This window comes from Triticum urartu, chromosome 1 (genome assembly GCF_003073215.2).
Source record: "Triticum urartu cultivar G1812 chromosome 1, Tu2.1, whole genome shotgun sequence".
In the NCBI taxonomy this organism is placed as follows: Eukaryota; Viridiplantae; Streptophyta; class Magnoliopsida; order Poales; family Poaceae; genus Triticum; species Triticum urartu.
This window is the reverse complement of record NC_053022.1, coordinates 302,887,634-302,903,368: the sequence shown is the minus strand read 5'-3', so window position 1 is coordinate 302,903,368 and position 15,735 is coordinate 302,887,634.

The window sequence follows — 15,735 nt, the reverse complement described above, 5'->3', positions numbered from 1 at the left end:
CACCTTCTCTCTTTGTAAAGAAGAAGGATGGAAGGAACCGTTTGGTCCAAGACTATCGTCCTATCAACCAAGCTACAATTCAGAACAAATATCCCCTTCCTCGGATCAATGATCTGTATGATCAACTTGCTGGATCATCAATATTCTCTAAACTCGACTTGAGGTTGGGTTACCACAAGATCCGTGTTCGTGAAGAGGATATTCCAAAGACCGCATCCGTTACTTGTTATGGTTCTTACGAGTACACCATCATGTCTTTTGGCTTGACCAATGCCCCAGCCACATTCTATCGTATGATGAACTACATATTCATGGATTACCTCGACAAGTTCGTCGTAGTATACTTGCATGATATCCTGGTATATTCGAAGAACAAAGAAGAACATGTTGAACATCTTCGACTTGTTCTAGAGAATCTTCGAGAACATCAACTTTATGCCAACTATTCTAAGTGCGAATTTTGGTTACCCGAAGTCACCTACCTTGGTCATGTCATCTCCATGGATGGCATTGCCGTCAACCCAGAGCGAGTTCAGGCTATTCTTGACTGGACCCCTCCGAAGACTGTCAAGCAAGTCAGAAGCTTTCTCAGTCTAGCCAGCTATTGTCGCCTCTTTGTAGAGAACTTCTCCAAGATCGCCAAGCCACTCACCAATCTGCTTCACAAAGGCGTTAAGTTCGATTGGACAGACAAATGTCAGGAAAGTTTCCAGGCACTCAAAGACAAGTTGACTGGACCCCTCCGAAGACTGTCAAGCAAGTCAGAAGCTTTAACGGAGGGGTTTGATGGAGGCGAGGAGGCGTGTTCAGCCGGGCATGCAGCAGGCGGCGCAGTACTATTCAATTTGATAGCGGGCAGTGCAGTTCCCGATACGACTTTAATGCAGATGAGGGAAGGGTAGCGGTTCCCGAAATGTTGAACGGCCAATGATGCATCCTCCTTCAATTATCATCGTGCATCCATAAGGGAAGTAATGGGAGGAGGGCCGGGAAAAGAGGCTGCACGATGTGAATGCAATGCAGTTTGCACTCATATATAAAGGCGCCCTTCCATTCCAATGCATCTACCACATCGTACGCACCTAAGCATTTGCCTAAGCACCTGCACTAAGCGCATAAGTGCTCACTCCAGACCCATGGCGGCGATGCGCGCGAGTGGCCAGCGGCTGTGCCAGATGGTCCATGATGCCACCTGCGGCATGGTACCGAGGATCGTCTCCAGACGGTGTTCGCGACTGGCTGGTGGATGGCCGCCGTCGATGCCAACTATGAATCTCAGTTGGACCAGATGATCATTGGCACCACCAACAAGTTAACCGTCCTCAGGAAGCTCGGGGACAACATCGCCGTACTCCTCCAGCCCGTGCGCCCGGGCTCCTCATTGCCTACCACCCTAATCGGCCTCCATGGCCGGAACCTCTTTCAAGCACTGGTAGCCCTGCGATTGCCCGCCGATGCCATGAAGAATGTCCACATGGAGGTCGCGCTCTCCGCGAGGCACCTCACCCTGCAAGAATTCGTCGACCTACACATCCACATGTACGATCAAATCATGTACATAGGTATCTACAAGGCCGTTGAGGACGCTATGACATTGGCATTCCTCAACCGGCTGGAAGCCTTGGATGCCTTTGCTGAGAAGCACCTTGACCTCATCACAAAAGCCTCCGCTCCTTAGCCGCCGATCGGTGGCCCATCGCACTAAGTTGAGGAGAAGGAGGTCGTACGTTGATGGATGCAACTTTCTTCTTGCCTCCTGTAACCACCACTTCAATCGCATGCATCATCGTGGCCTTAATTCTTATTGTGTTATTGCATTCTCATTCCAGTCAATATCGACATGTGCGATCCCTTTGCTTAATTATATGCATCACTGTAACTAGTACTCCATCCATCAATTTATAAGTTGTGCTTACCTTTTCCATCAACTTCGTGCAATGCACGGGCATCTTGCTAGAAACACTAGAACATGTCGGACCGCATGTGACCAAACCAACGATGCGCCAACCTAGATACTACGTACCCTGCTTATCTGGAGGAAATAGCCCCGCCCTAGCGTTTCCAATTGTTATTTCTATCTATAGATCGTGCCAAGGAGCAGAACCAAATGTTACAATTTATACATTTTTCTCTACTCCTACTCCTATAGAAGACTCAGTTGGTGATGGTAGTGTGTCTGCCATCCGTCGTTTCTGACCATTAGATCTGCATCTAACGGCTGTGAGGTAAGTTGTGGCATTTTTGCAACAATATCCCACTTCTCTGCTCCAATTTGCAGAAAACCCCTTATTATCTTGAAAGCCACCACATCCCTCCCTCACCTCATCAAAACAGCTTGAGAAATATATTTTGAGTGAAAAATAATATATTAGGAGTATATCAAAACAATAGTGATTTTTTCAAGTTTGTGAACAAGTACTACTATTCTACTACTTTGGATCCGTCACAACACACGGGCACATTGCCAGTAAAATAAAAAGGCATGTCGCGTTCGCATCGCACCCCCACACGCCCGGGAATCCGGCATGCCACATAGCTAGGGAAGGCTTGTTGCCTAGCATTTTCACTTTCATGTGGGACCGCCGTTGAGCAAACCGACTATTGGCAAACCGCACCCCGCCTGCCGCCGGGTTGGAAAACAGAAACAAGGGGAAGATCTAGTTGTAGCACGGAAGCCAAGAAATTTGGTATCTGATGGGGCACATAGAGTGTTATCTATTCATAACTAGCAAGATGCCCATGCATTGCATGGAAATTCAAGATGCATTTATGTGAGTAGTTTATGTTATGGGAGAAAAGGATGACCAAGAGAAGGCCTTATTTGCAAATGTGGAGAGGGGTGTGGGTACCTTTTTGCAAAATTGCCATAGTTTCCTTCTTATCTGTTAGATATAAATCGGATGGCCTATATTGTGGGATGGCAGGCACACCATCATCACCAACTCTGTTTTTTATATACTAGTTTATCTTGTAAGAGAAAAGGATGAACGAGGGAAGACCTTATTTGCAAATGTGGAGAGGTGTGTGGGTACCTTTTTGCAAAGTTGCCATAGTTTCCTTCCTATCTGTCAGATAAGAGTAGGGATTTGGTTACCAAATCTCATGCGTGCAATGCACGTGTACCTTACTAGTTGGTACTCGTAAGGCTAGTCATAGTGGGGAGTAACTTAGACTAGTAACATACATATGTTACTAGTCCATGTTACTACCTTCATAGTGGGAAGTGTCATAGGTGTAGTAACATACATATCTTAATTTATTGCTTTGTAGACTCATTTTGTATTGGGAACCGCTATGTGATGGTAACATATTATGTTACTCTATTTGTCTCTCTCCTCTTTAATTACATGACACATCATATTCTTTGCTTATGTGGCATCTATGTTACTACTTAAGTTACTCCCACTATGACTAGCCTAAGAAACGAATTCCGGGTTTGGCACGAGCTCGTACTACGGGAGCACCACAAGGCCTGCCGCAGGAGTTACATTTACCTCCCGGGGCCCACGAGACCGAGCTTCAATGCCTTAGTGCACCGGCCTATGAGTCAATGACATGAGGACCTTAAATGCAGCTAGCCCACATGTCATTCTCATGGTGGTGGCGTGGTTCGCGACTCACTCGTTCGAGATGAACCGGCCGGTGGTGGCCTGGCCGTGCCGAGGGTTCCACAGCTGGGCGTCGAGGTGTTATGAGGCGTAGATGGCCACACCGACGGGTACTACCTATAGTACAAAAGTACTCCAGCTGAGGATTGATGCCCGGGACGAAATGTGTCACAACCGCTGGATGAAAATTCGATGGTGCGGGAGTATGGATCGGAGCACAGGAGCGGAGCAGGCAAACCGCGTCCAATCGGGTGTGGCTGTGGTAGAAAGTTGATGGTCGCCACAGTTTAGCTGGCCCGCATGTCATGCACACAAAGGCAGAGGAGCGGTGGGGTCGAGAGGGATGAGGCGCACGTCGGGCGACGTCGTGCCGTGGGTTGGAGTGGCGTCATAGGAATCGCATGTGGGTGTGGCAGTGGTAGAAACAAGAAACGTGATGGTCGACATGGTTCAATTTCCATGGACAAGCTGTCATGTCTGCTGACACATGCATTGCATACCGCTCACTGCAAGGAGCAGTAGTAGAGAAAACTTGTTCCAAAGATACCATTTTTGGATAAAATACTTGAGATATCATTAGTTTTTATACATGGGATTACTCCTGCAAGGGTCAACCAGAACAAGTGTTTGGTAAAAAAATGCATCTTGATGTTCCCTGCAATGCACGGGCATCTTGCTAGTTATGGAAGAAGCCCACACGGGCATCTTGCCGCAGGGTATGCCACCGACCCAAACTCAATTTTTTTTGCGGACGCTTAGGTGCACCGGATGCCGTGCCACGCTACAAAATGTAAAAAAACAGCTCCAGTTTTTTTAAAACCTGTTATCTTCGAACCATCAAAATAGCCCGAGGAATATATTTTGAGTGAAGCATGATTTACTTTTACTGATATATGTATATCAAAACTAGAGTGTTTATATTTCAAGCCCGTGAACAAGTATTATTCTACTACTTTGGATCCATTGCAACGCATGGGCCAGCACATTGGTAGTAGTCTTCTCTATCTCTATCTCTACTCTACTCTTATAAAAACATAGTTGTTGATGATGGTGTGCATGCCATCCTGCAGTATAGGCCATCCGATTTATATTTGAGGGATACAAAGGAAACTATGGCAATTTTGCAAAAAAAAACTACCCACACCCCTCTCCACATTTGCAAATAAGGCCTTCCCTCGTTCATCCTTTTCTCCCACAAGATAAACTACTCATATAAATGCATCTTGATGTTCCGTGCAATGCACGAGGATGTTTCCTTGTGGGTCTCTCTAGTGCGGCGTGGTCGTAGTTGCAAGTTGACGCCCCTTGAGATGCTGACGTTGAGGGGCACTCGGATTTTGTCCGATGAGCAGGTAAGATGAGTTTGATCACATACTAAATGCATTCTAAAGACTACTTCCATATCCATTTCCTAATTCTCCCCCTGCCCACTGTTTTACAGGTTAGGCTCGGTGCGAATGGAGATTGGCTTGCATATGTACGGTAGGGTACCAATATCAATTTGCACAAATTTTACAATGGTGACACCATTCCCGTAGAACCTTTGTCCAACGTTGGGATCAGCCATGCAACGGGCCACCACCTGAACTGGTACGATGGAACCACAGTGATATTGAAGAAGATAGCACGAACCTTGCACATGGCGGTCAAAGGTGAACGATGTTGTGTGCAGCTGATTTGTTGTCGTACGAGTACAAAGATGTTGTGCTCCTTTCTAACCGCATCTTCATGGTGACAAACCAGGGGTTGTTTTGTATGGGACACATCCTACAGTATACTCCCTCTCTCCCAGTTTATTTGTTTTGAATTTTTTCATTTTATAAGTTTCAAATTCCAATTTAGAGCTCCCCATCACATGTTGAGATTACAATGTCCATTAAATCGTTGGTGCATGTATAGTAAAGAAACAAATCTCGAGTTTGGCACGAGTTCGTGCAGCGGTAGCACCACAAGGCCTGGCGCAGGAGTTACATTTACCTCTCGGGGCCCTCGGGACTGAGCTTCAGCGCCTTACTACACCTGCCTTTGAGTCAATAACATGTGGACTCGATAGGTGGCTGGTCCACATGTAATGCTCCTGAAGGAAGAGGGGCAGTGGGGCCGAGAGGGGTGAGCCGCAGGTCGAGGGACGTGTGGTGTCATGGGTTCGAGCGGCGTCATGGGAATCGCATGTGGCTGTGGTAGAAACTTGATGCTCGCTGCATTTCAGTTGGCCCACATGTCATGCACACAAAGGCAGAGGGGCGGTGCGGACGAGAGGGGTGAGGCGCACGTCGGGGGACGTGGTGCCGTGGGTTGGAGCGGCATCGTGGGAATCGCGAGTGGAAGTGGATGAAACATGATGGTCGCTGTAGTTAAACTTCCATGGACAGGCTGTCATGTCTACGGACACATGCATTGCATACTGATTACTGGAAGGAGTAGTAGAGAAAGCTAGGCAGATAAATAGTTCCTTATAGTCAAGCGGACCCACGCTACTACTTGTTCCAAAGACATGCACACCATCGAAATAGTCCATCTATATCAATATACACAGAGAGGGAATAATTTTTTTTACAAGAGAGGAAATAGTTCATCCATCCATAATGCCCTGCTGCTGGTGCAGCATCTTCTTCTTGTTGTTGTTCTCATTTTCTGTGGGATACGGCTTCGCAACAAGCTCTCTGGACCTTATAGCTATCTCGAAACTCACATTGACATCGAGGGCAGCATATTTTATCCGCTCGTACGTCAAGGGATAATTCTCCCATCCAGACGACCTTAATGCCAGCGTCTCGTCACCCTTTTGAAGATGTGTTCCGAGTACAAAATTTGCTATGTCGAATAGGGATGGTGTCGGTTTATCACAATCTTCTACAGGAATTTTTATTTTGGTTTGTACGACAGTGATGCTTTTTAAATCAAGGTTGTACGGCTCCAACTTCTATTTGTCCCCTACGATGGCTGCCCCACAGAAGTATATGTCCTCCCAAGAAAAGAAATCGTGAAGCTCACCTTGTATGGAGGGCGCGTGTATGATCTGGTACACCAAAACATCATCTTCAAGGCGCAACTGAAGGACGGTGGCGTGTTGGATCTTCCCAGTGGCACGCTCCGTGTACTCTGCGCCGAGACCGATGACCTTCATCTCCACCTTTTGGTGGGAGTTGGATACATTCTTGATCCACTTCCGAACAACCCTTGGGTCGTCGGTGACAGTGGCAACTATGCTCAATGAGCCTTCGACGAGGACATGTTGGACGCTAAAAACCTGCATCTCTATCTCTTTCGCCATTTGGAACCGCTGACCGGAGGGGTATGGTTTGGAGAATTAGGATTAGATGGCTAGTCTTACTGAAGAAGATGATTATTTATAGGGGCTTCATAATTACTCCATGAGGATGTGAAGAGGTTAAAACAATGTGAATGCAGTGTGGTTTGGATGCAAATGAAGATGAATGAGTAGTGAAGAAGCCGAGAAAAATCAGTTCCTGATGGAGAAGTAAATGGGAGAAGTGTCCTCCAGGTAGTTGATTAGACGGCTAGGTAGACTAAACAAAAAGGCTACGTGGGTAGACTAAGGAGTGGGGCATGTCCCTGTACGTGCCCATCCTTCTAGCGCTACATGTGCCACTAGCTAGTTGAGGTCACTCTTTCGAATCACCGTGGCGAGACATTTTATGATTCCTTTTTATTTCTGCACCCCTCCTGACAGGTGGGACCTATGCAAACGGATAAAAAATGTGTCATAGCTGGTTCGGATGGATATTGGCGTGTGCGTGGGAGACACAACATTCTCTAGTGAAGGAATATGTGGTTATCCTCAAAAAAGAAAAGTCCTTCTTCGCACTTCCGCATGCATGAGAATTTGGTTCTGCTCGCAATATGGATGATACCTGGAGGATGAAGTGAACCCAGAGGCATGCTAGCACGGGAGTACTACTCATGTTCCTACTACTCCTAATAGTAGTAGTAGTACAACTGTGGTACACTTGATGGTCAAAATACTATTATTCATACAGTCCTCATAGTGAAGTGACAAGACCCTGCGCCCGAGGTGACACCAGTCCAGGCGGCGTGTCCGGGTTACCAAAGTCAGCCTCACCTTGTGCAATGTGCAGTCACTGTCACCGCCGCTGTATAGCATGCCTCGCCTCGTCTCCCTCTCCCCTAGCACCACTCCATCTCCATATCCATCTCCATCGCGCCGGAGATCTTGAGGTCACTCTTCATCATCTCACTGTGCCCCGCGTACCCTTGCCTCGCTCGCCTCCCCCAGTACCACTATTCCCTCGCTAGCCGCTCCAGCACCGAGAGCCTTCCCCCCATAAATCAAGCCCCCCCCAAACCCCACCTTCCAAACTTCACCATGGCCGAACGTGAACTACGCAGTATCCATATGAGCCGCGATTAGAGCAATCTCCCCAGTGACGTCCTCGACCTCTATTGTTCGTGTATGGATATGTTGAGCGCCCTGCAGCTGGCTGCATGCTCGAGGGGCATGCACACGGCCATTGTCGAAGTGAGGCCTAAGCTTTTCAAGACACCCTGCTTGCTGCTATCTGGTCTTGCGAGATTTGCTCACCATGATACGGAGGCGTACATGATGCCCCTCGACTTCAATCTGACCTCCATTAGCAGAAACTTCTTTGCAGGTATGTAGTGGGTCGCCGTACATCATTTCCCTTGACTTTGATCAGATCACCATCGCCCTAAACTTCTTGCAGGTGTGTACTGGGTCGGCATGAACTCCCACTAGATGGCTGCCATCGGAGAAGACGGGAAAAGGTTGGTGCTCGTGAACTTCCAGACCTCCCATGAGATTATCCTTCCTCTGTTGGATGATATAGAGTTTTACCGTCGCGGTCCAAGTCATCTAGATTACGTCATCAGTTGGATGCGCCTTGTTTTGCAGAAGATTGTAATCTGCCAAGTGCCCACATGACATGCGGATTACGCAGACTTCAAGCTAATTGCCTTGTTCGACAAGGGACTCGCCTATCTTTCCGTCGGTGCCTTCATTAGCTGGAGACAGCTCAGCTCACAGTCGATCATCGTCAAAGCTGATACACACTTCTGTGATGCTATTGAACACAATGGCATCATCTACGCAATTGACAAAGAAGATGGCACCACATATTGCTGGGACTGCGCGTGTAAGTTGTTTCCATCTGATGTTAATGATGACGCCATGACACTGTTTGAACTTTTTGTGATGATTGACATATCCCTGTTTGAGCAGAATTTGAGTAGAACTATGGCAATGTATTAGATACACCGTAAATCAGCTATATTTGGAATGAGTTAGTTCATGCGATTGTGACCATGTCATTACAACCAATTTGTATCCCTGAATAATCAAACGGTTAGGAAGATATTGATATTCTCCTTATTTTATAGTAATCTATATACTACTAAATATGAGTGTGTATCAATGGCCATGTTAGTTTCCTCATTTTCATGATGTAGAAACATGCATCACACTGTTGGTTTCATCTAACCATACATTAGGGAAGTAAATGTGCATATGGATAACTCTATATTTGGAAATAGTGAAATCATGTAATGCTCACTGTCGTGGAATTGTCACGGCAGATGTCCTAGTGTGAGGACTTAGTCGTGAAGCCATCGCAACAGGGTTAGCTTAAAGGGGTTAAACGGGACAAATGACACAAGGAGTTTATACTGGTTTGGCCCCTTGCAGTGAAGGTAAAGGCCTAATCTAGTTTGAGGTGGTATTGCTTATGTCTCGATTACCACGGAGCGAATATGCTTAACCTTGCTTTAGATCTATTGTCTCTTGCCCTAAGTCGCCGCTGGGTCGTCCCTTTATATACAGAGGTCGACGCCCAATGGCTTACAGAGTCCCGGTCGGCTCATAAACAACGTGTCCGGCTCGGTGACTTAACTGTACATGCCTTATAATACAAGTTACACATATACGGCGGTTTACACTTGTTTGGGCCTTAAGTTGCCTTTGGGCTTCGGGTCCTCGATGAGTCTATGTATTGGACTACTGTTTTAAACATCTTCATGGGCTTTGTCTTGATGAACCTCCAGGGGCCTAACTCGGCCCCTCCTGGGCAGGTTAACCCAATAGTTATATCCCTAACATTAGGCCCCAGGTTGATTTGTACTTGTTCATATCAATCTTCAACACTTAGAAAAAATTCCTTCCTTATTACTCTTGCGAAACCTTGTAACTCGCCATGACATCATCTTCTATGATCATGGTAACCCGCTGTGACATCACCTGTCATTAATATTGCACAAAACTCAAATAAATCTTCTATTTTAATGAATCTCCGAAGACCGTGGCATGTGCATCGTCATATCCATTTTTTGGCCTCCTCGATTCCCGCGCATGTCACTTATCCCTTTGCCTTATAAATAGGGCCAGGGGTCCCTTCACTTTCCCCCTCGCCTCTTCATCTTTGTCTTATACCTCACGACGCCCCAGCATTCGAGATTTGTCGCCGCCGTCAACCTTCGTCTCCGCTCCTACAACAGCCGCTGCATCAACCTGTTTGGATCAGATTCCATCAGCGCACCTCCGCTGTCAAACAGCCCTACTACACTTTCCTTCTCTCCTTTCTCATAAATCCCATTAGGGTATCCCAAAGTTCACCAAAGTTCGTCCTCGTTCTTGGCTGTAGCACTCATTTTTTATTTGAACTTGGTATCTTTCCTACGCGGTAATATTCATAGCACTTATTTTCACTATCAGGGCATCCCCCTTTGAACGGAAAAAACTCGATCTGGATCTTATCAACTGCTCAAGCACTGTAATTTAGGTCTAGATATTTTGCATTATCTAACACGCCGAAGATCCAAAGTTATGATATCAATCTGTGAAATCTGTTTTCCATCACTTAGCAATTTTTCCTTTGTTAGATATGTTCTATCAATATCTGTATAGGCGGCCTAACTCAAAAATAGTAACCCGCCAGGTATCATTAGTCCCCTCTTAAACCGCCAATGGTTCCCTGTAATCTTGTAATGCCAATCTCCCGCTTAATACCTATGATTGGTTCTTACTGTTATCCTTTTAACCATAAGCCGGCTTAACTATGTAATCTTGAACCGGCATAACCTTTCTTTTAGATCATTGAGAAAAATGGCTAAGACATACACGTCTTGCAATTGGGTCAAATCTCGGGTTACCAAAGAAGAACTGAACAACTTTGTCGCCACTAGCGCCTTAGCCAAGAAAGAGATCATCCAATGGAGAGCTCCTGGTGAAGAAATTCCTCCTCAACCAAAAGATGGAGAAGTAATTGTTTTTGCTGACCAGTTGGGCAGAGGGTTCAGCCCCACTGGTTCAAAGTTTTTCCGTGATGTGCCTCATTTCTTGCAACTGCACCCTCAAGACATCGGACCCAACTCCGTGTCCAACATCTGTAACTTCCAAGTATTCCATGAAGCTTATCTTCAAGAGGAGCCCACAATTGATTTATTCAGGGAGTTCTATTACTTAAACCGCCAAATAGAGTTTGTACATGGTTCGTGTCAAGAACTTGGTGGAGTCTCAATTCAAAAAGGAAAGAAGTCAACTTTCCCCATGCCAAGCTCCACAGTCACCCCAAAGACTGGAACCGGACTTGGTTCTATTCTCAAGACACATCTCCAGCCGGTGAGAATCCTCTGCCGGGTCACCGTGAACACTGACTTAGCAACGCACATCCACTCCCCCAACGACTCAATGCAAGGGAACAAGCCAAATATGCACTAGACTTTTCAAAGCTCAGAGCCTTTATGGCCAACGGCTTAACTGGCGTCGACTTTTTCCGGTGCCGGATATCTTGGAGTATCTTGCCATTAAGTCGTCGCCCTGGCTTAATGTGCGAATACACTGGTGATGTAAAAGATCCTCAGCACCATTGCAACATTCAATAGTCTGATGCGGAGATCACTGGAGCCACTTAAAAAATGTTGAATGAACCTGTGAAGGAGTGCAGCAAAACCAGACTTAGTCCTTTCTGTACTTTCAACAAGCCGCCAGCTGTAAGAATTGCACCTCTTCTTCTTAACCAATATTTTGATGCCTACTTATGATCTTTTTAATCTTAACAGGCTGACGATCCATTTTGGAAGAGGAAAACATAGGATAAACCGGCAAAACAGGCCCGTGTCAAAACCAAAGCCATCAAGAAGTCTACCAAGAAGGCTACTGAATCCGCTGATGATAATGAGGATAATGAGTCAGAGGTAGAACTCGACTCTCTTGGCTCCTTTTTATACATCTCATGGACAACGATTGTTATCAGGACGACACAGAGGACAGCCGTGCGGGTGACGCAGAGGTAATTACTCTTTCTTCCGGCTCAGAACCTCTGCCAACAGAGAAAGCCCGACAAGCAAGCTAGAAAGTAAGCTTTTCTCACCCTCTAGCTCACTTGGATCCCAACTTTCTTTTGAAGAAACAACAACACAAAGCTCGCCGAGTCACCTGGCATAGTGGTGGGCAGATCACTTCTTCTGGCTTACCAAACATGCCGGTTCGCAAACGCCGCCCAGAGGTCCTTCAAATTTCTGATATATTTTATCCCAAGGCAGGTCATTTCCGACAACCTCTTAACCCGTCTGATTCAAACTATCAGGGGACTTCCCATTCTTCCTCTGGCGAGTCATCAGGGACACAAATCCCAGCTTTCAAAACTGTACCTAGGTAAGGATGCTTCTTAACCATTCACACCTTATGCTTTGATAATTATACTGACCTCTTGACACTTCTTATTCTCATAGGCCAAGCCGAACCCAGCAAGAAAGCCAAGCTAACTAAGCTGGTCGGCGATCCTAATCTGTCTGAGCCGGAGAAACAACTAGAGTCTCCTCATCCTCATCCAACTGCAGAAGCCACCATTGACAACTCACCTCCGGAAGATCATGAAGCTTCCATGGACCATATGGATGTTGAGCCGACTATCTCTAAGCCACCAAGCCCAATCAAACCTGCCAAGGAGAAGACTGATGATGTCATTGTCACTGGCTTTGGGTTCACAGCTCCGAGTCAATCTACTGTCTTATCTAAGCACAGCGCTGCGGAAGAAATTTCTGCTGAAGACAAAGGCAAGTGGAAAACAGACTTGGAGAGCTATACTCATTTCAGCGCTCAAGACCTCCATTGTGGTTATTTAAATCGTCTGTACACCAGCCATGACTTTGAAGCCGACTTAGTGAACCCGATGAAGGAGCGCTGTGAGGTAAACACTGCAATTCCTTGTTACATGAATATCCTTCCCCTTAGCCGCCAAGTTTATTGGACATGATTAGAATAACATGTGCTGTAAACTTCAATAGCTGCATAGATCAATTCCAATAGCCCCCAAGGGCCGGTTTACACTTGCAAGATAAAACTGGGACTTTATAATATCAGCACCTCAACTTTGCATCTGTAGCCCCCAAGGGCCGGCTCAACAAATATGTTGAGCCGGGACTTTAACTCAGCAATAATTAACATTGTGTCTGTAGCCCCCAAGGGTCGGCTTAACAAATATGTTAAGTTGAGACTAATCATCTTCTAGAAATCCATAACCCCACTCAAAACCTTCGTAACCCGGATCACCATCATTTATCCGGGTCAGTAAATAAAGCCATGTTTGAAGAGCAATATGCTTTAGCCCCCAAGTGCCAAGCATAATACTTGTATTGTGCTTGGGACTTCATAATATTTGAAGAAGCAATAGACATTAGCCCCCAAGCACCAAGTATAATACTTGTATTATGCTTGGTACTTCAAATAAATTCATTGCCATCTCATTTACTGTTTACTTTTGTAGACTGAGCTTAGCAGTAAGGAATACCAAGTCGCCGACCTTCAATAGAACATCAAATCCCAACAGGCAAAAACCTCCAAAGCCAGGGATGAATTGACTAGTGCCTTAGCAGCGATGGAGAAATTGACGGAAAACTTCAAGGCTGAACAGGTGGGTTGGGATACAGAGAAGTCAGCCCTTCTGAAGAGAGTCGAGGATGCTGAGGCGGCCCTTAAGCCGGTATCTGCAGAGCTTGCCGGCTTAAAACAACAAATCAATGCCATGTCCACTGCCATTTTCGGTAAGATAGCTTCCTCTTAATCTTTGAACATATGTTATCTAATGTGCTCTCGGCTTACAAACTTCCTTAATGATACAGGATCCTGGGTTACCCATCTTGGCTCAGACATGCGGAAAAAAACTAAAAGTGGCTTACACTGACGGTGTCCTGGACTAGGGGGTACTCACCGCGTCGTCTCCCGATCAGTTAGATTGGGCCGAGGAACCCCATGGCCGTATACTCATGGGCCAGTTCAGACAACTGCCGCATACAAGGAAGATTCCACAAGACTTGGTGGTCAAGACAAAGACTCCTCCCCCACCGGCGTATTCGGCTAGGACTCTTGTTATCCTAGGCCTCTGGTGCATTATATAAACCAGGGCCAGGCTAGTCGATAGAGATAACATGCAATCATACCATAGGCTAGCTTCTAGGGTTTAGCCTCTCTGATCTCGTGGTAGATCAACTCTTGTACTACTCATATTATCAAGAATAATCAAGCAGGACGTAGGGTTTTACCTCCATAAAGAGGGCCCGAACCTGGGTAAAACATCGTTTCCCCTGCCTCCTGTTACCATTCGCCTTAGACGCACAGTTCGGGACCCCCTACCCGAGATCCGCCGGTTTTGACACCGACATTGATGTTTTCATTGAGAGTTCCGCTGTGTGATCGGCAAAAAGATCGATGGCTCGCCTGCAGATCAACTGCGACTTCGGCATCTTCGTCACCAACTCGACTGGTCACCTTGGTTCGACCAAGAACTGTGCCCCGTGTTTGGATCACCATGTTCGGACGAGGGCCTTCATCAAACATCAACTCCGATCTCTATCAAGATCAGGGAGGAATCATCCATGGAGCTCGAGGGCTCAACGTCAACATTGCCCTTGGGTGGCCATGCTGTTTTTATGGACAGTGAACTTGTATTCGTCGTTACCGCCTACTCGAGCGCCGGTTTGACGATTGCTTCAGTGGAATAGTGCGGAATTACATCTACAACAGCCATGCAAAATTTCGTCGAGTTCCCATGGAGGAATTTCTGAGAATCTACGATATACCGGAGCCCTGTCAAATCTGCACGGGAATCTGGACGAGTTTAGGGCGTGGTCTCCAGATCCCAGCTCGGAGGTCCTTTGGAAGATCCAACCGTTCATATACTGTGAAATTCCCATATCTACCACCCCTCCAAATTTCTTCTCAGTCCGACGGTTCAAACTCCAGGAACCTTTCAATGAGTGGACCAATTTTCGGATCCGTTTTCCGCGCGAATACGGATCCGACCCGAATTCATGTTTCTTCATGAACGTGATATTGGACAATCTTTTTAGAGGAATTCTCTTCTAGGGTATTGTGTGTTGTTTTTAAACACGTGCCCGTAAATTTTTAAGCCTCCCCTGAGGTCATCTTCATCATCATGCTGGTGTCAAACCAGTCCGGCAATATTGCTCCAAGGCTGTTGACCTGCTGAAAGTGCAACTATCCCTAGGTGGTTTTGGTAATTCATAACAACATATAGCTCATTGAGCTAATGCTATTCCAAGATGACTATTTCAGGAAAGCTCAATGATTGGCATGGCATGGATGTGAAAGTGGAACCCTCAAAATGCTAAGGACAAAGGATTGGCTCAAGCTCAAAAGCTCAAGACTCTTCATTTTATATTTTAGTGATCCAAGATCACATTGAGTCTTTAGGAAAAGCCAATACTATCAAGGAGGGATGAGGTGTTGCTTAATGAGCCTTTTGCTTCATGTACTTAGTGATATGCTCCAAAACCCTCAACTACTTTCCCATATCCACATATGCCCTAAACCCAAAGCCAACCTCGGTCATACCAATTCTTTCTATCCGGCGCCACCGAGTTTCACTTGTCATAAGCCACTGCGAAACCCTAGCAATTCGGTTCTACCGATAGGGATCTCGGTCTCACCGAGATGGGATTGCAAACTCTCTGTTTCCCTTTCGTAACTTTTCGGTCTCACCGAAAGAGCGAATCGGTCCCACCGAGATTGCAATGTAAACTCTTTGTTTCCCTTTTGTAACTTTTCGGTCTCACCGAAAGAGCAAATCGATCCCACCGAGTTTGCCTGACCAACTCTCTGGTTAGCTTATTACCA